At 45.0% G+C, this 25,688-nt stretch overlaps 1 protein-coding gene across 1 annotated transcript in view; it reads right to left on the reverse strand.

Moving 5' to 3' along the window:
* LOC147727391 (coiled-coil domain-containing protein 171-like) overlaps nucleotides 1-25,688 on the reverse strand; it is a 1,936,181-nt gene that overhangs the window by 1,810,788 nt on the left and 99,705 nt on the right. The gene's annotated exons all lie outside the window — the stretch shown is intronic.

The following is a 25,688-nucleotide window of genomic DNA, read 5'->3' on the forward strand; positions in this document are numbered from 1 at the left end:
GAGAAATGTGCAGCGGTCAAGATGTCTGTCTGGTTGAAGCATGCAGTTTAAAGTTCAAATGCATCCAAGCTCAAAGTTGAAGCTTGATGTACCACACAGATGAATAGATAAAACACTGTATGCCGTGCTGATCAAGGGGAAAAGAGCAAATGAGCCGCTCGTTGCGATGGACAACCAGGAGGGACCGTGATAGCCTATCCAAAGGAGCAATTAGTGAAATCACCTGGATGTGAACCAAGTACCCATAGGAGGGACAATTACAAGCAATGCACCAATAAAAAGGCAGCATTTGTGATATGCCCAAAAAAGAACGAATGGCAATCAATGGCCTTGGTTAAATTGTAGATACATCATGCCTCGCAGGGCAGCACATGCACGCTGACTCTAGGCTTGACCTAAAAAGGAGATATGATACGTTTGTAACCCTTTTTTTTGTCAAACATGTTTTTATTGATTTATAAACAATGTACACCATACAACATACCGTACAAAAAACCCCTCACAGGGGGCCTCAAAATGCAATAAGACTGAAGGAAGCCCCCAACATTAGATATTCCATACGCACCCAACCCGGCCTCACCAAATCACCAAAAAAAGGAGGGTACAGTTTCTCATAATAACAGGGAGTGGGTGAGGTTTACAGCGACATGCGGGGGCAAGTCGCATTGCAGGCGGGGATCTATCAGACTAATGCATGGGGGTGAACAATGAAAGTCTTGTCAAAAAGAGACAGCGGAACAGTCTGTCATGGAGTAACAATAGGCCCCAGGCATGGGGACAGAGAAACAACAGGTGCAAAAGGAAAAATAATATCAAAAAATGAAAAGAACACTCCCTCCCTCCCCCTCCCCGACATAGGTGGCGGCAATCTAGAAACAAAACGTCTGATTCTGACTGTAAAGGGCAGATTAGAGCTGGAAGAGGTGAAGAGCCCTAATAGACTGGGGGCATACCGCTGACGGGAGGCCACAAGACAAGAAGGCCACCAAGAGACCCCATTGGAATTCAAAGTTCTTGAAATCGTCCCGATGAATGGCAGACATACGCTCCAGACTGATAAGTTTCCATAATCTAGAGTGCCACAGGGAAATCTCTGGGGCCTCCTTTCTTTTCCATGCAGCAACCAAGGTAATCTTCGCTGTGCCTAAACACAGCCACAAAACTGATTTATCTGCCCGTGTCTGGTGCTCCAGAGCGTGATCACGAACACCCAAAAGGACCCACGCAACAATGGTTGGGTTCGGATACCCCAAAATATCTTTGATATGCGCAAGTATTTTCTCCCAGAAGGGGCGAATAGACAAGCAATCCCACCAGATGTGCTTAAAATCTCCCAGAAGCCCGCACCCTCCCCAGCACCTTTCCGAGGTATTCAGAGTCCATCATAGTCTTAAGGTGGGACTCTTGTAGGTCAGAGGAGTGGTTGAATCGGGTAAATCTGCCCAGAGGTGTTCCCATTCAACATCCAAAATGGGACGCTGAAGAATGTCCGCCCACAAAGACATGTAGCGCGGTCTAGGGGCGATTGTAATGGTAAGAAGTAATTTATAGATAAATGAAATAGCCGCTTTCATGGTTGAAGTTTTGGCAAGGAAGGATTCAAATGGAGAAAGGAGTCGAGTGGCTGTGTCGCCGACTTGTGGAGTGAGGGCCCAGTGCATCAATTGGGCATAGTGATATCTTTCAGTATGCCACAAATTATAGTCTTGATGGCAGTCGTTAAAGGAGAGAGGGTCATAATTACAGAAAAAGGTGGGTCAGACCAAGGCAGCCCCTCCTCCCTCCAGGCATCAAAAGGCCCCTCCTTGGAACCTGGTGGAAAGTCTGAATTGAAATGTATCGGTGTAAATGGGGAAGGAAAGGTGGCCCATCTGTCATCTCCCGTCACGGTATCCCAAACTTTTAAGGTGGTGCGCGTGGGTGTAGCGATGTATGCATTTGGGGGTCTATCTTTTTTTGGATGCCAGACCAGGTCCCAGATGGTCCTCCCGGTCACACTATGGTCCATGTGCAGCCAATGTTTGTCGGACTCTTTTTTGGACCATTCGACCAAAACTCGTAATTGCTCTGCTTTATAATAGAGCTGAATGTCAGGGAGGCCCACTCTCCCCTCCTAGCGGGGGCGACGCAGCAGAGAAAAGGAGAAACAAGCACGCCCCCCTTGCCAGATGAAACAGAGGATTATACTCTTAATTCGGCAAAAGAAGTCCTTCCCTAACTCTATGGGTAAAGCCTGAAAGAGATATAGAAGTTTCAGAAGAAGCGTCATCTTGACCGCATGAATTCGGCCTAATCAGGATAAGAAGAGAGGTCTCCACCGTATAAATTCCGCTTGAATGCGTTTGAGAATGGGCGGCCTCGACGTCCTTGATGTTAACTGCATCCCCAGGTATTGTATAGAAGTGGAGGCCCAGGCGAGGGGGGTGAGAGGTCGAAGTCTGTGGACCTCATTAGGAGGCAAAGTAAGGTTGAGAATATAAGATTTACAAAAATTTATTTTGAAACCTGCAACTGCCTCATATCGTTCAAGTTCCTCCTGAAGAGCTGGGAGAGATACAGCCGGTTTGGAAAGGGACAAGAGGACATCGTCCACAAACAAAGATATTTTATGGGAGTCTCCAGTGAACGGTATACCCTGGATATTGGGGTTACCTCTAATTGCCATTGCCAGGTGTTCTAAGCTGAGAGAGAAAAGCAATGGTGAAAGAGGGCACCCCTACCTGGTGTCCCTAGAGTGAACAAAGGAGGTGGAGCTAATGCCATTGACTACTACCCTAGAGTGGGGACGCCGATAGTTAGCCTGGATCATGGTTAAAGATTTATCAGAAAACCCAAACGCTTTAAGAGTTTGGAATAAAAATGCCCAATTGACGTGGTCAAAAGCTTTCTCAGCGTCTAAACCCACTAAGACCGCAGGGATCTGGTGCCTATTAGCCTTTTCAATTAGATGGACAATTCTACGGGTGTTGTCGTGTGTTTGGTGCCCTTTAATGAATCCGGACTGGTCCGGATGGATGAGGTCAGGCATTAGATCATTGAGTCCAAATTTAGAAGGAAATAGGGCGATAGGAAGAGCAATGTTGGGATTATTTCCCTGGTTTTGGTATCACCGTGATCAGGGCCTCAGTCATAGACGAAGAAGAATCCCCAGTATCGGCCATCTCATTAAAAAGTCGCACCAGGTATCAGTAGATGTCTGATGCAAAGGTCTTCTAAAAGAGGGAAGTATACCCATCCGGGCCTGGGGCCTTAAGGGTTTTCAGAGCCTTAATAGCTAAAAGGACTTCCTCTTGCGTAAAGGGAGCGGAGGGCAATTCATTCCATTCGTTGGAAACCTGGGGTAGGGGCAGCGCCCGGATAAACTCCTGTTGGGAGGTCACTTCCAGCTCTTCTCAGGTGTACAGGGCGTCATAAAACGAACCAAAGAGTTCAGCTTTGACCTCATCCTTATGTATGAGGTCCCCAGTAGGACCCACTATGCCTCCAATATATTCTTTCTCCCGCTTATCCCGAAGCTGCCTGGCTAAATGTTACCAATTTTATTGCTTTGAGAGTAGGAGAGGTGACGGAGTTTGAGGAGTGTGAACTCAGCCCTGTTGTTATAGATAGCACGTAATTTGCCACAAAGAGCTGTCAAATGGCGGAGAGTTTGCCGAGTGGGGTTTTGTTTATGTGAGCGTTCAACAGAGGACAGTTCCTGTTCTAGAAGCTATCTTTCGCTACCTCGTTGTCTATTTAGGACCGAATTAAGGGCGATACACTTCCCCTCGGAAGACCGCATTGAATGCGTCCCAAGTGGTGAACTTCGAAGTATCTTCTGGAGCGTTAACCTCAAAGAAGTCTTTGATAGTGTCCCGGAGTTTAGCACACGGCTCCTTATCTTTAGCACCTAGCTAAGGAAGATGGAAAATACCACCTGGGAGTAGATGGCACGTCTCTGCGCCAAGAGAGACAGATGGAGAGCAGACTATGATCGGACACAGAGAGTGCATCTCTGAGAGAACCCAGAAGAGACTGACTAAGGAAAATATAATCAATCCTGGAGTGCGTGCGGTGCACATGGGAGTAGAAAGTATAGTCTGTGAGATGAGTGTGCGCCATGAGTCTAGTAAGCCTAAGTCGTGGATTTGTTGCTGTAAGTCAGTGGAAAGGAGCCTAGATTGGAGCGCTGTGAGTATGTGCTGTCCATTTCCTTGTGCAAGGTCAGGTTAAAATTGACCATAAGGATGATTTGTTCATCTGCAAAGTCTAGCAGTTTCCCCAGTAGTGAGTGCAGAAAAGGCGCTTCACCAGAGTTAGGCGTGTACAGTGCCGCAAAGGTGCATATCTTCCCCCGTAAACGCCCCTTGACCATCACGCAAACAACATTGCCACCCCTCAATGTTTAGTAAGTGCCGAAGATCTATAGATTAAAGGGTAATGTTTATGCCTAAAGCGTCCATCTTCGGCTCTAGCCAGGTGTGTTTCTTGTAGGGCCACTACATCTAAATGGTGATCAGTAATGTACTTCCAGACTTTCTGATGTTTCTAAGGGGAATTCAGCACTTTAACGTTCCAAGTGCCAAGTGAGACCGTCATAGTGTCATCCGTGTTTGCATGCCCGCTGTAGAGACCCCCACATCTCCATCCTAGGCTGGGACGGCGCCCAGCCCTTCAGAAAGAAACCAATGCTCACTCAAATCAGCCATTAGTAGATTGGAGCCCAAAAGCCAACCAGAGCTAAACAATAATAAAGCCGCCACCATGTCTCCCCCCCTCCCAAAACTTCCCAAGTAAAGGAAACAAACATAAATAAAAAAACAGTGCCAGAATGTGATAACAAGAGTCCGGCGGGTGCGCACAGCACCCACGGAAACCAGGGGGAACAACGGGTCCGAGGTCCTCGTCCACGCCCACCCCGGCTACTAGTGCCTGAAAAGGTAAGCATAACATTTACAAGGTACGGCTGCGAAACAAGTTTACACGAAATCCCTCCCAGAACAATAGCCCAACAGCATTTGCGGGAGAGGCATTATTAAAACGAGAATCACTTTGAGGGCATCACCCATAATATAGGAAACGCGGCCCAAAATAATGCCCATCTAGCACTCAAAATAGACGTTATTGATTCAGAACTACAATGGTGTCCCAAAACTAAAAGCATAAACCTTACTTGACGAGCCGGACAGTTCATGTTCGATCGAGGCTGACCCCAGGATACCTGAGTCCCGGATGAGAACGGGCCCCGGTGCAGTCAGGCTGAGAAAAATCCAGAGCCCAACTGGAAAGCGGCGTTGAAGACCAAGGCCTACCAGCCTGCGGCCCTCGCCATGAGGAGAAGCCAGAGAACAGCAGGGCTCACAGGGGGCCAGCGCCGCAATGGGGACCGAGTAGTGGCAGATCCCGGTCCAACAGAGAACCCCAACCCATCACTTCTGGCCCCTGCGAGCTCCCGTCGACCATCCAGAGGTCGAGGGCGTCCCTCGTGGTTGGGCGTCATTGCTATCCAGTGCGGTGTTCGAGTCATCTGTCGCAAGGCCCAACAACTCTAGGCCCTCTTTCAGCTCCGTGATGTGATGGCGCTTGTTCTTGAAGTCAAAGCTCAAGCCAAAGGGGTATGTCCACCAGTAACGGATCTTTTCTTCGTTGAGCCTGGTCGTGATGCCTCGAAATGTTTGTCGCCTCGCCAAAGTTGCAGGATCCAAATCCTGGTAAATGGAGCATGAGTAATTCTGAAACGAAATGGAATTCTTCGCCCTGGCTCCCTGGAGAACGGCCTCCTGAAGAAGTGGAACTTAGCCAGGACGTCATGTGGTCTCTTCTTCTCGCCCGGCTGGATCGTACCCACCTGGTGCACTCTATCCAGTTGGATTTTAAGTGCTTGGGGAGCGACAATATCCGCAAATAGCCCTTCCATGAAGGCTGCCAGGTCGGCCCCTCCACACCCTCCTCCAAGTCACGGATGCGTATGTTCTCCCTCCGCGAGCAGTTTTCAAGGTCCTCCACCTTAAGGAGAGATTGGTGAAGCTCGTCCTGGAGTTGGCGGACATCCTCCCGCAGATCTGTAGTGAGCTTCTTTTGCGCCTGAGCTTGTGTATCCAGTTCGAGAACCCTGGTGCCCACAGAATCCACATCTCTCTGTAGGGACGTCAGGCAGTCGGTTAAGTCAGTGCGTAGCTGGTCTATGGAGGTTTTAATATCTTAGGACATATCAGTGCGAAGTTCTGTTTTAAAGTCTTTAAACATCGCCGCCAATTCAGCCTTCGTGAGGGCCATTGAGGAAGTGTCTGTGTCACCTCGCAGCGTTGGGCACCTTTCCAAAGAAAGGAAAAAATCAGAAACTTTACCTGTCTGTTTATTCGTCATCTTCTTTGGCGGCATAGGATGCAGAACAAGCTGGCCCAAGGAGCTATGTGAAAGGAGGAAGGGGCCGCAACTTTAACCATTATTGCCCAAGGCGTCGAGTGTTAGGCGGCGACCCCCACAGCACTGTTACTGCCCAGGGCTAGTGTCTTCGCATGTCCAGATGGTACCATGTGGAAGGTTGTCCAGCAGCAGGAAAAATTGAGAGGGACACCAACCTCTTGTGCGCCGCTCCAGGGGCCACCCGGCAAGGGTGGGTGGCAAAGCCCGGCCCATACTGCAGGCAGCGGCGGCGTGGCGTGGATTGCAAGGGTCGGGAACTCCAATAAAATGGTCGCCCTCGTGGTACCTCTTTACCGGGGCAGGACAGAACCGGCAGTCAGCAAAAGAAGCGCTGTGGGGCTGATGAAGCAGTGTGACAGAGTCTAATAAGGCAGCCCCAACGTCAATCCGAGGGATAGCAGCAAAGTCAGGAGGAGATCATAGGTCCCGCAACTCCCAGGCGAGGTCAAGGAAGACCTGGTGAGGTGCCAGGTGCCACACAAAGAGCATCGTAGGCCGCCATCTTAGGGCCAGGCAGGCGGCTGGGACAGAGCTCCAGGAGAGGACGCTGCCACAGCAGGGGTGAGATTCATGCCCCCCGGGCCAGTATCGAGGTGGGAGACTCGGCGAGATGTAGATCCAAGCATTCATTCGCGGGGAAGACCCCGACGCCGCGTTGGCTTGCAGCGTCTCTCACTAGCTGCCGGCCGCCATTTTGGTCCCCACCGCGGCAATCCTCCACAGACAAAATTCAGCGTCCCCACAGCAGCTGAACCGGGCAACTTCACTCCACCGAGGGTCACATACCGGCCCCGAAAAAAGCTCGGCAGCCACCTACAATCTAGCCAAAGCAGCGCGCGGACCGGGAGCCGAGAGGAACAGCATCTACTCGGCCATCTTGCCCGGCCACGCCCCCGTAACCCTTTTTTTAATAGCTGGTGGGGTAGGAAGGAAGGCAGGGGATACAAGGAGGGAGGAAAGGAGTGGGTTTCAGGGCCAACATGGACAGTGGAGGGGGTGAGAATTAAAGCACATTTTTATTTTTTCAGGCTGGAGGTACAGCTCTGCTAAATATCATGTATCAGTGGTTAGATCAATGTAGTTTAGCTTGGAAGTCCTCATCACTGAACTAAAATGCTTAATCATGCATTTATAGCTCCTCCTAACACAGCCGCACTGCTAGGCATAAGAAACTGCGAATAGGAGCAGGCCATTGCAAAAGCGCAAGCAGCTGGCTGCCTGCTGGCAGTGCTGTGCAAACTGTGCTGCCAGTGAGCCTTTATTGGAGAGTGCCACCTTCAAGGTTGAGTTTCTTTCCTAACAATAATAATTTCAAATTGTCATCACACAGAATAATTCAGTGTCAGGCTCGGACTGCAGTGCACAATGAATCAGAGCCTCCTGTACTCAGCCACATGACATGCCATGGCTAAGTCTGTTAAACAGACTCTGACAATTACGTCCTCCCTGGAGAGTAGTAATAACCCTGAGACTACTCAGCAGTGCACTGCCCCTTGCTCAGACTGAGGCTGAGAGTGATGAATCATCCAGAGAATTGCAACTTGCCCTGTTGTATTTCGAAAACTGATGCTTCCTGCACGCCACCATCAGTGACAGTTAATTCAATTCCACAAAGTGAGTGATTGGATGATGTTTGGCCAGAGATCCGGCAACTGATGGGCAAAAGGATGGTTTTGTGTTTGTACAAGTGGTGTCCTCCCCTGCAGTCATAGAGTGAGTGGGGCTGTTGGCACCTCTCAGACTACGCATCGCTACAGACCCACAGCCTCATTGACAGTGCTTTGTTTGTACTACGTTGTGTGCAAGTGTGTCAGCACACTAAAGACTGGCACCAGAATGTTTTTTTCAAAATCCTCCTGCCGGCCCCCAGGAAGGCATCACTGTGAGTGGACGGGCCCATGGGGTCCACCTGCTGACATGATAAAAAAAACTAGTCACTCATGTCACACATGCTGCTCCTGATAGGCATCCACATGTGGGAAGGCACAGGATGGCAATCTGCCTGTGTCCAGTCATGGAAATGACGTGCCACACTGTAATGATTCAAAAAGCTGGGGCGACTGTCAAGTGTGGCAGACTGTCAATGCATATGGAGTTTTCCCCCATGTACCCCCATGAGAGAGAGCACAAGGTCTGCACTACCTCTTACTCGACACCGTCACAAGCAGCACTGAGCAGCAGAACACGAAAGCAGAATCGGTAGCAGCATCTCTGCACTAGTTGAGTGTCAAAAGGCAGCCAGTGTGAGTCCGCACACAAGAGCAGCTATAACATGAGGGTCAGTCAGCAGAAGGATAGCAGAGGGAGTTGGTAAGTTGCAGGCAGGCAACCATTAAGAGAAAGACAAAGTGATCTGTCTATCACTGTGCCGTTTGGGATCATGTTTGAATGTCATATTGTAGTTCTCTAAATCAATGAGAAAAGGAGATTTAAAATCTAGTTTTGAAGTTGTGATAAAAGATGTGTTTATATAGCTAAGTTACATCATGGCCCAGCAATTCTGCACATTTCAGAGACAGTAATGCCATTATTAGCCCCTAGTGCAGCTAGGGTCAGAGCAGGGATGGTAAGTAGTGGCCTGTCCAGGAGTTTCTCACATTTTTATAGTGGAGGACAGGTGTGATAGTAACCTTCCATTTGAGGTATGTAGAAGCTGTTTTTAGATAGTTTTAGAGCTTTTCATTGCTCAAAAGACTGCCATTTCGCCTTCCTTGCACTTCAGTGCTTGGTTTTACTCAAGAGAAAGTGTCATTCTAAGTGTCACATATTTGGTCATTGAATGTCACTGATAAGTATGTTTCAACCATGGAAATGTCACACTTAAGCAGCTATGGAGGCAACATGGGTGTGTGGGTGAGTCAGGGGGGCAACATGGACAATGGATGGTAGAAGGGAGGGGCTCCGAGCAAGCACATTGACAACACGTGTTGGGAGAGTGGGTAGAAGCAAACACTGGCAGCAACACGGACAACAACAAGAGGGTTAAGATACAGACAAAATGGGCAACAAGAGAGGAGGGTGAGTGGGGAAAGCAACAACACAATAAAAACGGAAGGAGTGAGGATGGGTGGCATTGCAAGCAACAACACAAGGAACAATAGAAGAAGGTAGTGTAGGTGGAGGCAAGCGACAACACAGGCAACAACTGAAGGAGGGTAGGTGTTGAAAGCAACTCCACAGACAACAATGGATGAAAGGAGAATTGGTGGGAGAAAGCAACAATAACTGTTGCAACAACGGAAAAAGGGAGTGTGGAAGCAAGCAACATTAGAATGAGGATGGAGGTGAATGTTGCAAGCAACTACACAGACAACAACATAAGGAGGGAGGGACTAGGGCACGCAACAAGAAGTGCAACAATGGAAGTAGGGTGGGCAGGTAGAAGCACTCAATAATCCGGACAAAAATGGAATGAGGGAGGGTGGGAGCAAGCAAGTAAATACACTGGCAACAATGGAAGGAAGGGTGGAGAATATGTGGAGGAAGCTACAACATGGGCAACAACGGCAGGTGGGTGATGCAGGCAAAAACAAAGGCAACAACAAAATTAAGTTGGATGGGTGGGGCAATGGAAGGAGGGAAATGTGGATACGCCAACATGGATGAGGGAGGGACCCTAAGTGGGAGAAGTACATGAGGGAGCCAGCTTAACAAGACACACTCTAGTATAGTTATTAAACACAAAGAAAAATAAGGATAAAAAAACATGATCAGTGGAAGGATACAAGTTGTGTGTCCATGCCCGAGTTGAAGGACAAACTCGCGAAAACAAAGGAAGCCTACTTCAGTTTACCAATAAAAAGCACACAAAAGAGAGTGACAATAAAGCCGACAAATAGTAATCAATGAGCGGGCTCAAAGCCCACTCTTGGAAAACAAAAGATCTCAAACTCACAGAGCTTGCGCTGCCTAGGCGAGACCTACAAACCAAATGTATACAAATCTGTATGTTTTCTTTTGACATATAAACCTAAAACAGCATGTATGTGAATACATCATTTAAAAGTGTCTAATTTTTTAATACTTAATAAAGGAAATGGAGGCATGATTTTTACTAATGAGGACTGACCATTTTACACAAATTTGTTTCCACCTACTAGCTCTTGGCTGTTCCAAAATAACAAACGTAAGCAAATGATCTTTTGTTCTAGTGTAACCCGATTATCAAGTAGCTGCATATCATGTGAGATTGCAGTCTTCACTTTTTAATTACACCATGTTGCATTCTGGGACTGGAAAAGTTTTACTTTTAAGTTTGACAGTACAGCTGAAAAACGATAGCAAGTAAAGTAGTAATGTGGCTGAATGAGAAGGACATTGAATATGCATTGTGGGCATCAACAGTGCAATAGTCAACAACTTGAAGAGAATCAGTACTTCACAGGCACCTGCAGTGCAAACCTCAGTCAAACACAAAATAGCTACCAGTACACTAATACCCTTCTGCATTGTTACAAGCACAGGTGTACTAGATGACTTCCTAAGGAGCCAAGAGAACTGCATATGAATTTAAGGGAAACATTTCCAAATAAAAATAAATTCAATGAGAAAAAATCCTTTGTCTAGATCTCTTGTTGGATTTTAGTGTTGGATGCATTGTCTATTTGGTTTGCTACTAGTGCTGTGTTATTTAATGGCAGCAAGTCTGGTTTGCACTGGTTAGAGCACACCCTTGCCTTGCACTATAGAACTGAGTATTTGACATCTTGCAATCATTTTAAATTAGTAGATAACACAACGTGGCCATATAAGGTAAGTCAGCAGTATGCCCAAAAAATTACCTATACTGGCTATATTTAGATGCACCTACGTACCAAGTGTTAACACTTACCAGCATGGAATTTTACATGCTATTCACTTGTTGGCTAATTTAGCAGAGTATTTATCTGTCACATCACATACTTCATAGTAATTTCCCCTCTGCTTGATAGGAATACCAAATATTATGGATTCCACATTGCTATAATATCTTGTATCTCCTACTATTCAATAGTTACCTTTTATCCATTGACCATTTGAAATTTAAAAATGTTTTTATTTGGCTTGGTCTATCAGTAGGTCTATCTACATTTGGTATTTTTAATGCACCCTCACATTCAGTTCTTGTGGAGGATACCTGTACGCTGCTGTAATATTTTGTTTAAAGAGTAAACACTTACTTTGATAAGATTTGAAACAGTTTTATGTTGGCCTGTTGACTACAGTATTTTTCCGCCAAGTCACACCCTTTTTTGTGTTTTCCAACATCTTCTTCTACAAGGACACCAAATATTGTGGCTCATTTATTTCTTTTGCTTATATCTCCTCCATTTCAAGGCTTACCTTTTAGTTATTAACAAACTGAAATGGCTTTTTACTTGATAGGAGATTACAGTATCTTTTAGCTCTTTTGATACCATTCCACAAGCTTTCATTTCTGGTTCCATTAGGGATTACCAAATATAATGGCTCCCATGGCCTATAATATTTGGTGTCCCCTGTTTCTTGGGTTAAAACGTACTAGGATTTGACACGGTCTTTGAGTGATGTTGAAAACAGTGCTTTTCTGACACATCACACCCTTGCTTATAATTTCCACTGTCTATTTTAACAGGGATTCTGAACATTATGGAGCATGCAGTGATGAAATATCTGCACTTTTAATTGCATAACAAAAGCTTCCACATTTGGTTCCTCTGGGAGATACCAAATATAATGGGCAATAAGTGCTGTTATCTTTGCTATTCCGTATGTTATTAGAGTTAAAGCTTATTAGGACAACATTTGACATGTCCTTAAATTGGCAGGGTGAACGGTGTGTTTTCTGCCATATCGCAGCATTTTTTGTGTATTCCAGAATCTTTTTCTATGTGTACACCAAATATTACAGCTCATGTTCTGCTATATGTGTTATGTCCTACTTTTCAAGGTTTACCTTTTAGAAATTGAGAAGTTGTAATTGCCTCTTACTTGAGAGCACATTACAGTACATTTTAGTACTTTTGAATGCATTTCACATGCTTTCACATCAAGTTCATTTTGGGGATACCAAATTTAATCACCCATACAGACAATAATAGTTAGTATCCCGTAGGTTATTGGGGATAAAAAAATACCAGGCTTCAATTTGACATAGTCTAATGTTGGCTAGGTAAGCACAGTATTTCTTTGCAAAACAGGCACCGTACCTTTAGTATTCTGAGATATCTTAGTATGGGGATACCGAATATTATGGCTCATTCATTGATGAAATATATTGTATCTCCTTGGTCACCCTTTAGCCATTGACCACTTGAAGTTGCCTTTTATTTGATTGCAGACTACAGTACCATTTCATAATTTTGGCATCATTCCATAAGATTTTACATTTGGATCCTTTAGGGGATACCAAATATAATGACCTTTACCATATATAATATTTGATATCTCCTGTGTTTCTGGGGTTGGAACTTACCAGTATTCACATTTTTTTTTCAATTTGTTTACTTTATTCGGTATCACTTGTTAGAAAACCATAAAAGTGTTTACATATCAAAATTAATACATTTTTCCATACAAACATGAGATTATTTATAAAAGCACAGTAGATTAGGTACAGCATAAAAATAGCATTCAAAGATTTGGATATTAAAAAGAATACTACAAAATATAAAATTCGGCAATCTTCAGTTATAAGTTGGTTCTGTGACGAATACAACATTTTAAAAACCTAGCTATATTTAAAGCTGGAAAATCAGACTCCAGGTATTGGAGAACCATGAAGGCTGGGCGGCATTGGTGTAGCCCCACGCTTTTTAGAATTGGTGCTAGCCAACGCCTTCTAGGTTCGGTATAAAATTTATAAAAAAGAGTCAATTGTAGGAGGGACTGGGGGGATATACCATCGCAGGGACTTGGGGATAGCAGCTTTAACCAATCATTGACAGTTGGGAATGTGACTAGTCGATGGAAACTATTTAGTCTGAATTGGGTCAGCAAGTATTTATCATAATTGCTGGAATTCCAGGTTAAATATTACTGAATCTCCAATGAGATTTGAATCGACAGAGAGTGCTGAGCCAATATTTTGTTGGCTTCAGACGTTAAACAGAGATCCGCCAGGTGGTTTAAGCATTGTTTTTTTAGCAAATTTCCACAGAATCTGTACCAATTCTGCTGGATTATGAAAGTATTTATCAAGCCTGAGATCGTAAAAAACACTTCCTGACATATTGAAGCCAGCCAATCTTGGTAACATTTTCAAGTAACAGACAGTCCATTACGACAGTTTTTGTAAGGACTAACTCATTTGACGTCCAAAGAAGATGCCAAAGAAGAATTGGCTGTAGCTTTATAATGTCGGTGATGTAGGGGAGGCCTAGTTCTAAGTAGCAACTAAATGTAGAGGTGATCTGTGGGAAAGCTAGGAGAAACCTTAAAAAGCTATTCTCCACCTTTTGGAGAGATTCAGTCTGTACATATCCCCACACCCCTGCCCCATAGATGGTAGTACTAATGCATTTGACCTGATATATACGGCTCATTTCCTCAGGGGGTCGTTTACCCAGTCTCTGGGTAAAATTTACTAGGGCCATAGTTGATTTTAAGAACAGCAGTTTTCTAGCCTCTATAGCTCTTCTCCAGGTGCCTTTTTCATCGATTACAACTCAAAGATAGGGATAAGTAGGGGTGTTCTCCACCCTAGTGTTATTTATATAAATGTCTCTCCCTTTACTAAGTTTTCAGCCTGAATTCATGACAAACGTTTTCTTGATATAAATTTGTAGGTCTAAATTTGACATGAATGAGTTGTATCGGTTTACTGAGCGTTAAAGTTCAAGGGGAGTACGAGCTATAATCACCGCGTCATACGCGTAAAGAAGAGCCGGGATCGGGCGATTTTTAATTAAGGGTAGGTCCTGGGACCCCTTCAACATGGCAACTTCCAGGCTGTTTGTGTTTAGAGTAAAAAGGAAGGGGGCCAGGACGCAGCCCTGTCTGACTCCCCGCTCAACTCTAAATGGTGCTGTTAATTCGCCCCCAGGCCAAATCTAACTCTAGCTGTAGCATTAGAGTAGATTTCACGAGAGAAGTTAACTAGGAGAGGATCAAGACCCATTCTTGTTAAAATGTCCCAGAGCCTCAAGTGACTGACACAGTCAAACGCTGCTGTGAGATCTACATAGGCCATGTGAAGTCTCCCACCCTTTGCTTTCACGTATTTGCCCCTAATTAAGGTCAAATTTAAAACCTGCTCAATGGTCCCCAGACCCTCCCTTAATCCATACTGTATGTCAGATATGATCTTAGTGTCTCCGCCCACTGCTGTAGGCGTTCTAAAATGATGCGTCCCACAACTTTCCCTAGGGAGTTGAGCAACGAAATAGGACGGTAACAAGTTGGACTCAGACGATCGCCCTTTTTAAAAATTGGAACCAGAATGGATTCTGGCCAAGAGTCTAGTAGTCCAACTTTGCCGGTTGCTTCCAATACCCTGAGAAGAATTGAGGCCCAAAGATCTGTTTTAAATTTATATAGGTCGACAGGGAGTCTTGCCCCCTTTACTGGCATTTAGGGCTTGCTCGACGTCCGCTAAAGTGAAATCTAGATCGAGTGGGAAAGTAGGGGACCTATTGCCATTGCTGCTAATCCCCGGATAACCCTGAGCTGCGGACGAACTTGGAGGTGCTCCAAATATTTGAGAGAAATGAGCTATCCAACATGCTTCGTCAATTGCGGCTTCAATTTTGCTGTTAACCCTAGGACCAGACAAAAATGGAGTGTTTATAACCTCCCAGAAAGAAGCACTATCATTTGTTGCACAGCTTTAATGCAATTCTGCCCAAAGTTCCTCTTTCAGTTCTGATTTCCTTTGTCTTAGGGCCTTATGATGAGTCTTCCTAAGTTGAGTTACCTGTACCCTGTCTCTTGGGGTTTTATTAAGAGCACTTTTAGGGTTTGAATATGCTTTGGTACAGGTAGAATTAAACCATCCAGCTATGTTTTTTCTTACCCCTTTGGGTTTGACATTTAGGGCTTCATTAACAGATTTGGTTATCACCATAAAGTTGTCAAGAATCTCCTGCGGAGAAAATGAATTGGCCAAACAGACACTTATTGCCATCATGGAGTTGTTTACAACCTTTTCGGTAATCTTTTCGGGGTCGACCCTGACCCACTTAAGGTTGTAACCATTTAATCTGTTCATGGCCAAACATTCTTCCCCATATATACTCAGCCGTTTATCCTCTCCTTGTGCCAGCGGAAAAGAAAGGGTAATAGAGATAGGGAAATGGTCGCTAAATGCGCAGCCATGAGTTTTACAATCCGATAAAAAGAATGAGGCCCTGCTTACCAAAAAAATGAAATCAATTCAGCTAGAGGCACCTCTACCATTTAATGTTGGAGTTAAGGGTGCAGTGGGCGATATCAATTCGTTTGCACTGACCAATTGTAGAATCGAAAACGTCTCGTTCAGGCAGACCCCAGTCTGAGAATGGATAAAATGAGTCATGTTGTTATCTTGCTCATCTATGAGGCCACATGTGATGTTATCATTATGTTCACATAGGGGTATATTAAAGTCACCACCCCCAGATAATGATAGAATTTTTCCCTTGATGGTTATTGTTAGAGTAAATAACGGATTTCCTTCAAGATGGCAATTAGCTGGGGCTGCTGTAAATTATTATAGAAATTAACAGACACTAAAAAATCCTGTTTGTTAATTTCTAATACGATTATCTGGTAATTTTCCTCCATTTTTAAGGCGGTAATTTCCCTCACTTTTATTAGGTTAGAAATATAGACCACTGAGCCACCTTTTGCACGCCCTGATGGAGATGGCGTTGCCGGAGAAAAAAAGGTTTTATAACCATTTTGGTCAATGGGTAAAACAGCCCACGTCTCTTGTAAGCAGAGAATGCCATATGTCCTCACGAATGTGAGCCACTCACGTTGGTCGATCTTTGAACGGAGACCCGCAATATTCTAAAAGATGATACTAAGTGGGAACCCTCTCGTGGGACTTGCGGCAAGGAGAAGGGGGGTTGCCGGACGTCCTTGTTCCTTAGAGCAGGTTCTATCATTTAAAGGCCAATTATTATGGGCATGCTCTGTTGGTTAAATCCATTACAAGAATTCATTGTCATGGGTTCTTGCTCCTGTTCCAAAGGAGTCAAAGTGGAGTTGATGATAGGAGATACAAAGTTTTCTGCCTGAACATCTTCAGAAAAATGAGTAAAAAGGAGACTTATTTCCTGCAAAATACACAAGATGATGGACGGAATGTTGCACAATGGCAAAACATTCACCCCAGTCACAGATCTGGGTTTAATCCATTGTTATTTTTCTCACCAAGCCACCCAAGCTCAGACATGGCCATATGCAAATTTGTCTTGACCCTGTGCCTCATAGGAACAGTCCAGACCGAACTGCCAAGCCATGTCTTTCTTGGACCAGAATCAAGCATCCTAGGACCGGTTTCTGGCTATCATCCGTCTTCAGCCAGGATAGCTTGACTCCAGTGGCTTAGTGAGCACGGGACCCACGTCTGGGCATACCCTTCCCACATAGGGTGAACAACAAAATACACAAGATGATGGACGAAATGTTGCACAATGGCAAAACATTCACCCCCAGTCACAGATCTGGGTTTAATCCACTTATTTGCTGACCCACTGTGTTTCCTTCATGTGAGCAGGAAGTGGTCGCAAATACAGGAGTTGGTTGTCGATCCACTTCCTCTAGGAGTGATAGCAGCTCAAACCTATTAGAGGTTATAACCGAACCATTACCTTCTCCTCTGGACCATTGAAGAGGTTTATAAAAGAAGCCCAGGGGGAGGGCCGTGATACTGGTGTGTAAAGCAGGATGTACCTCTTTTTGGTTTAACAGAAAGCGAACCAGTTGGGCGTCCTAAAATTTATGACTATGCAATCTCCCTGGAAAGACTTTGATGAGGAGCCTACCCACCCCAATCTACGAGCCATCAAAATTCCATTTGTGTGCTGAGGGTTAAAATGCTTATATTTTGTCAGCCAGTCCACTACTTTATTACGAAAGGAGGGCCAAGATTCGGTTTGTTTTAGTGCTGGGACACCCGTTAAAATTAGTATGTAAGGGCAGGATGCAGGTGATAAATGTAAATTATCTGTGCTGGGTTAGACCAGAGACTCGCTAAAATTGTCCCTTTTAACCTCCCCTTGAGTTCTCTTGTGCTCCACACTGGCAGTCACCTTTAAAATGGGATTCTCTGCTATGTGTCTTGGTACAATTTCAGGTTGAGGATCCCTTAAGGAACCACGCATAACCTCTTGAGTGGATTGCCTATGACCGTCCTTTTCGGTAATAATAGATTCCTTATTAGTGTAGGTTGTTTTTACTAGTTGAACACTGATTGAGTCTACAGTCTCTTCCAGTTGCTCAATCTTCCTCTCTATGTGGCCAAATCTTTCCTCAAAGAGTGCACTCATCTGGGTCATCATAGCCCTAGTGAGTGTTTCTGAAAGTCCTCCAACAAGGTCTTCAATAGGGGCCTTAGAGCCTTGTGAACCCTCTTTGGAGTTTGAGATGGGTACTTCTAACTGTGATTCAGGGTGATTGGGAATTGCCTCTGTTTGAATTGCTACTGAGGCAGTTCCTAAAGAGCTAGTCCCTTGATGGTCTTTTTTCCTTCCATCCTTACCCCCCTTATCTCCCTTCTGTTTCGTGCTTGTTGTGTGCCCTTTCATTAATTTAGTTTGTTTCCGAGTTTGGGGCCCTATCCCTACAGATGTAATATTGTCAGTTTCCTTGTCCTGTCTCATGTGGGATTGGGAGTGTGTGACCAGGGGGGAGTTAGAGTTGTTTTGTATAGTGTTGGTCTTTAAAGTTGTTGATCTGATTGTTTCTTCCTCTCTGGTCAGTGGGAACTGACAGGGATCTAGTGAGAGCCTGCGCTTGGTTAGTTGGATCTCATGAGTAAGAAGGGATTCCGCTCTTACCAGGAAGGCATTTAAAGTGCCCACAGTGAATCTTTCGTTTTTCCATCATACATATTTCCAAATTACAAAGATCACAGTTAACTGTAGGCTAATTGGGCAAACTTTAGTTCAAACAAACTAAGTGTCTGTTTCTGCAAAGGGAGGCGCGAAGCGTTAATGAGGGCAGCAGGCGCCAATTGATGACGCTATCAGCACGTGCCTCAGAGGGGCTGTTGTGATCTGTTGATTACCAGCGTGGTTTCAATGATGGCCGTTTCTCTCACGGCGGTCCCGATCCAGAGAGGAGGGGCCTCGCACACATGCCCCTACCCCAAGCAGCCAGGAGGACGACCAGCAGGTGGAGGAGGGTAAGTAGAAAAGCTGTTCCCCTCACGGCAGTAGGCAACAACCAAGTGCGCGTTCTGGGGTTAGAACTTACCAGTATTCAATTTGACATGGTCTTATGTTGGATGTGTGAGCACATTATTTCTATGTCAAATAGCACCCTTCCTTTTGCTTTCTGCAATCCATTACATTAGGGATACCTAATGATATGGATCCTGCACTGCTGTAATATTGCGTATCCCCTACGTTTCATTGGTTACCCTTTAGCCATTGACCAATTGAATGGGAAGAATAGCCAGAAACCTGCCTGTTGGCTTTTGGCCTCTAGACTCATGTGAGCCACTGGCACCAGTAAAAACAGTGCGGAATCTGGGGGTCAGTCTCAATGACAACCTGAGTCTGGAGACCAACGTCAACAGACAGGTGAGCAGCTGCTTCGCCTTAATGCGGGGCCTTCGAAAGCTGCTGCCTTTACTTCCAGCACACACTAGAGCAACCGTGGTCAGAAGTACCATCCTCAGCCGCCTGGATTACTGCAACACTCTGTTACTGGAATCTCCTGCCTATCTGATTTCCAGACTCCAGAGCATCCAGGCGGCAGCTGCAAAGATGGTGCTTTCTCGAGGACGTCGGTCCTCCACCTCCCTTGCTCTAGCGGAGTTGCACTGGCTGCCCGTTCATCAGAGGATCCGGTTCAAATCCCTGTGCACTGTCTTCAAGGCAGCGCATGGTTTGGGTCCTAAGCCCCTTCAGGCCAAATTCAAGTGGTATGAACCCACACGGACCCTCCGCTCCTCATCCACTAACCTCCTCAGTGTACCCAGGATTAGGAAAGCTACTCATGGTGGCAGAGCTTTTGGCATAGCTGCAGCTCATCTCTGGAATAGCCTTCCCTTGGCAATTAGGAAAACCAACGAACTGTTGCTTTTTCGCAAAAGGATAAAGACTTGGCTTTTCCCCAAAATCACACTTCCCTAGAGCTGTTCCACTCACTTGTCCCTTTGATGTTCAGTTTTTTCTAGTTGCACTTTTTTCAGCGCCAGGATGCCCGTAGGGTTGCAGCGCGCTTTAGAAATGACATAAATAAAATAAAATAAATAAATAAGTTGTCTTTTATTGGCTAACAGACTGCAGTATCTTTTCACATTTTATACATCATTCCACAAGATTGTACATCAAGTTCTCTATGGGGATATCATATATATTGGCTTATCAGGCTATAATATTTAGTATCCCCTGTGTTTCTTGAGTTAGAATGTACCAGTATTCAATTTGACATGGTCTTATGTTGCGGTCCGATCCAAGATGGCGGAGTGAGGATCTGCACCGAGCAGTTCGTCTGGAGGCTCCTCTCCCTACTCTCTACGGAGTAATACCAAAGATGCGATAGTTCTATCGAAAACACCGCGTTCGAGCACAAAAAAGGAGCGGGCACTACCCGCAAAAAGAGAAGAGCTTGCAAAACGTTATCAAGACGTAGTTAATGAAGCGTCTCACCGATGTTCCATCTTGCAGCTACAGTTAAACTCTTCCGGCAGGCGATTTACGGTCTGCTCGGGAGTTCAGGGCTCGGCTGGCCTGGCCTCAACCTCCGAGCTTCGCACACCTGGTGGCCGAGGAGAATGTCTCCAAAAAACCCTCCGCGAACCACATGAAATACCAGACAGCCAGCAGGAACTGCAGCGCCTCTCCCCCCCCCCCCCCGGCTACACCCGCACAAGCGGGACAGACTACGGCACAGACCTCGTTAGCAGCTTCCACGGCAACAGTTGTGTTACCCCTGGCCATAGCGATCTCGGCTACCCCAGGGAATACTTTACGGGAGAATGCTTCTGTTGCCGATACGGAGGGAGTGGGAAAAAAAGAAAAGAAAACACCCGCTTTACCTGGAGAGCCGATGGAGACTGCAATGGCCTCTAACATGCTGGGAGGTCAGCGTCAGGAGAACGGAGACACCGGCAAACAGGTACAGAGACCTCCTAATTTATCCCCAAGCGCGCACTTTAAAAAATCTGGACAGAGTGTGACTAAGACTGCAGCTAAAATTAAATCAATGGCAGCGAGAAGGGGGGTGATTGGGGGTGACTCAACCAGCGCGCCTCATGCTACAGCAACAGGAAAAATAATTGCTGCAGACAATGTTGTGGGGCAGGATGGCAATACTTTGGTGACTTCTGAAGGGTCTTCTAGTTATCCCGAGCAGTTAACGGCACTGCTATTGAAGAGGTTGAAACGTCAGATAGTCCATGCCCGATTTGAGCATAGATACACAGATTTTTTTCAGGAGGAGCGGGCATTGATAACACAGGCTCATCTCCCCTCACTGAACTAGATATTACTGCGCCCGCGGCTGAGGCAGAGGCTGACGGGTTAGTGGCGGAGCCCACCGAACTGATCGAGCAAGGCTCCTTTGAAGATCTTGACGCTGAAACAGAGGACGAGTTGGGAGAGAAGGGGGAAAAGGACGACTACTCTGGCAACTTGATAAAAGCACGAGCAAAAAAAGGGCGCAAATAAAAAAATAAGTCCAGAGCAAAGAAATGTGGCAAGACTGGTGCCATATTAAACAGATCCATCGCAAGCAACAGCCAAATATCGAAAAAGACTCTCCAGGACAAAAGCCCACTAAGGAGATGGATTGAAGCAAAAGGTTTAGTAAAAAATATGACACAGAGACTATCAGGGGCTAGTCCTTCAGAACCAATACCTAACAAAGAAGTGCCCTGTATCACAGCCAGCTCTGCCAATTTGGAAAGTTGCTCCCCAATCATTTTACCCAATCCATCACCTAATCTATCATTGGACGGATTATCTGATCAAGCATTACTGCTGTCATATGAGTCTATGGCAGATTCACCCATAACTGAAGTTGATACTTCACAATCTAACGTAATTTCTACCGCCACAGCGACAGCGACAGTGATTGCGGTCACTCCCCCCTCCCTTGGGGGTTCTTCTTTTGAATCTTCACCTCCTTCGGCCAGCCCGGAGATAAATAAACATATAATTGCCTCTAAAGAGGTATCAAATCAAAGACAAGAGCCAACTGATCCCTCTTCACTAGATATAATATTAAAATTACTGGGCAGCCAACGGGCTGAAGCGCAGGAACATTATTTAGAACTGAGGGAGGACATTTATCTCTGCGGAACTGCAACTACGGGTGGTTATGTTGGAAGAAACGAGCACAAAAACAACACTTGCAGTTGACAAACATGAGACTCAGCTCGTGACACTCCAACAAAAGATTGAAGATTTGGAGAATCGACAAAGACAATCGAATCTAAGACTTTTTGGCATACCGGAGGGAGCAGAAGGATCTGATCCGAGGGCTTACCTAGTGGGGCTGTTTCAGAAAGCTTTTCCTGACCTAGCGGATTGGGATTGGGATTCACAAATTCAGAGAGCTCATTGCCATCCTTTGATCCAGAGAAACAGGGAGAATCAATTCCCACGTCCCTTTCTCATTTTTTTTGGCAACTTTCTACTGCGCCAGGCCATCTGGCAGAGAGCTCGTCCTAATGCTCCTGTAGCCATCGGTGAGATCTCAATTTTTGCTCGCTCTGATCTAAGTAAAGAAACAATGGACACGCAAACTAATAGACCCAATTAAATCGAGTGGAGGCCAGACGTTTCTTCAAGAACCAGCCCGCCTTAAGGTTATCAAAAATGGACGCACTCGTTTTTTCACCGATGTAAAGGAAGCAGAAGCGTACCTAGCAGATACCTGTGCGAGCAAGAGCAAGACTTAGCATAACCCAAAACACTGGTTCTACTAGCATGCAAAAAAAACTAACCTTTATCAGAAATTTCTATATTCAAGAAACACTGGCTACACGGGGGGCTTGTCTAATTTTAGCTCTATGCTTTATGCATCACTATGCACCAGTAAAATGCTTAGTTTATTTTCTATGCACTAGCTGATAAACTGTTTAAATAAACAGGAGAGGGAGGGTGGGGGCCTCTTAAGGCGACTTGCTACGTAGGCTGCCCTTCCAGCGGCAGCAGATGCAGAAGGGTGGCTCTTCCCCGGCTGGGGTAAGAGCTAGGGGGGAGGGGGGTGGGGGGCTTTTCTCTGCAGAATGGGGTGTTGAGGGGGGGAGGGAAAAACCAGGGAAACCTAGGGAAAATTTTTTCAGGCTGAGGGGGTTGATTTATGTAATGATATTAGAATTTTTTTGTGTATTAACGGCACCAGAACTAGGCAATATATGAGGATATGTGAACACTTTGGACAATACCTTGGACAATCTGAGCGAGGCTTAAAATTCAAGGTTTCTATTTATCCCCTTTTTTTACTTTTAAATGTATGAAATAAAATGCTTAGCCTGGAATGTAGCAGGGGTAAACAGTAAAAATAAAAGGCGTTTGATAAAAGAAGAACTGAAACTGCATAACCCTCATGTTGCCCTTTTATCTGAAACACATATTGCAGGGAAGGATAAAAAGCTACTTAACCAATTGGGATACGATATTATAATTTGCTCTACCTTTGGGCACTCTACAATAGGAGTCGCTATCCTCAAGGATAGACGATTTAGGGCCGAAACAATACAAACCTCCTGTGGTAAGGATGGTAGGTGGGCAATAGCGCAGATCAGATTTGAGAACTTCAAATATGTTCTATGCGTGGTTTACGGCAGTAACACAGATGAGCCTACTCTTTTCGATCAATTGAATATTAAACTCTTGGATTGGGAGGGAGAACTTATCATTATGGGGGATTTTAATTGTATTATGGACTACAGAATAGACATAACTAGATCTGGTAGTCATCAAAGGATGCACAAAACCAGATTATCTATTCTTGATCTATGTCGCATACATAATATCAAAGACGCTTGGCGATATTTATACCCAAACAAACCGGGGCATACTTACTATTCTGCACCTCACAAACTATGCTCAAGGTTAGACATGGCACTAATAAGTGATAATCTACTGAAAGTTAGCTCCATGGTTCTATGCCCCCGAATCTCTTCTGATCATAATGCAATAATGCTGATATTCAAAACAGCACACACTAGGGCTTCTCCCAGACCATTCTCTTTTCCCAGACACTTAATTTCAGACTAAGCATGGGCGAGTTTTGCGGATCTCGCGTTCGCGAATTTTGCGGATTTGCGAACTCGCAATCCGCAAAATCCGCGAATTCCCGCAAATTTGCGGATTTTTTTTTTGTGTTCGCCCGTGTTTCTGCCAGTTCGCGAGGGTTTTTACAATTTCGCAATTTGCGAACTTACCTGTCGGGTCGCAAGTTTTGCGAACTTGTTGTTTCTACGTGTCCAGCCTGTTTGGGACACTCTTCTTCATCACTGCCACTCTCTGTCACCACTGCCACTCTCTGACTACTCATGCCACCCTCTGGCCCACCCATGCCACCCTCTGTTTCATCACCACACCCTCTGGTTGTCCAGTGTACATTATTTTCGGCAAAGCAAAGCACACCTTCCCTGCCTCAAGTGACCTGAATTAATTTGGGGCTGATTAATGTGTCACAGAATATTTTTTTAGCTGGCACCTGCTTCCTTAGTGCGCCCTGATTAGTGATCTTTTGCACTTGCTAAGTGCTTTCATTGTTGCAAAATTAGTTACAACACCTGCCCTGCCCCAACTGACAATAATGAATTAGGGGCTGATTAATGGATTTTAACTTCCAGCCTGGCTCCTGCTTGTCTCCCTTAGCTGTAATTCAGGACCTTTGTGGCATATGTGTAACTATTCTGAGGTTCAGAGCAGGGTCACATAATAGTTGCAACTGGCAACTGAACTCTGGAGGGGCCCCTCAGGAAGCACTACAGGAAATGGCTACTAATGATGAGCCTGAACTTTTGAACCTGGTAAGTAGTTTCAGTTTTGCTAAGATCGTATTTCTGCAATTTAGCGCTTATTCGCGGGGCGCGAAGTTGTACTGGGAAGCCGCGAACTCACGCGAACAGTGCGAGCAGTGCGAGCAAAATCCGCTGCTCGCGGATTTGCAGATTTTGCGGGAGATTCGCGAATCTCGCGGATTGCGAATTTCCCGAAAATCCGCAAAATCCGCGAGCGGAACGGATTTTCCGCCCATACCTATTTCAGACACATGTTACATTTCGCAGCTAAAATTACATCTTACTGAATTTATAGATACAAACACAAATTCAGCATCTCTTGGTATGGTATGGGACGCCTGTAAGGCAAGCATCAGGGGCTTTACCCAGGCTTACGTGATCAGACTAAACTTAGAACATAAAAAAAACAACGATTTACTGATTTCAAAAATAACTACTCAAGAAGAATTATTATTATCAGCACTTCGATCAAATCTATCAATGAGCACAGAAATTGGTCTTAAACTTTGCTCACTTAAAAATGAAATTAAAACTAAATTTATTCAGAAAAGCATAAATAACTTACACAAATTTAAAATAACACAATACGAGGGGGGGACAAAATTGGGAAAATTTTGGCTTATAAAGCCTCCGAGGATAGAGCAAACTCTACATTTACAAACATTCGGGGGGCTGGTAATAAAATCTATAATCAACCACAAGATATTTTAGAACAATTCGCTGATTTCTATAGAATTTTATATACCCCAGAATTGGAGCCCAATCTAGACGACATACAGAAATATGTTGAAGATCATATAGTAGATACTCAGAACATTCCAGAGATAGATTCACTATCTGACGATATAACAATGGCTGAACTACATCAAGCCATAGCCGTACTACCTGTGGGAAAAGCGGCAGGGGAAGACACTATACCCTTAGAAATATACAAATTATGTTTAAAGGAACTAGAACAATTACTGCTGAAAGTTATCCAATCTGTAGGCTTAAATGGAAAAACACCTAAATCTTGGAACAGGGCAAAAATAATATTTTTTTTGAAGAAAAATAAGAAGAAAGAAGAGAGAGGGTCATACCGCCCTATCTCTCTAATAAACACAGACGCAAACATTTTTGCAAAAATCTTAGCACTAAGATTAGCCCCTATCATGCCCCAAATCATTAATCCACAGCAACATGGTTT

Source organism: Lissotriton vulgaris, chromosome 3_1 (genome assembly GCF_964263255.1).
Source record: "Lissotriton vulgaris chromosome 3_1, aLisVul1.2, whole genome shotgun sequence".
Lineage (NCBI taxonomy): Eukaryota > Metazoa > Chordata > Amphibia > Caudata > Salamandridae > Lissotriton > Lissotriton vulgaris.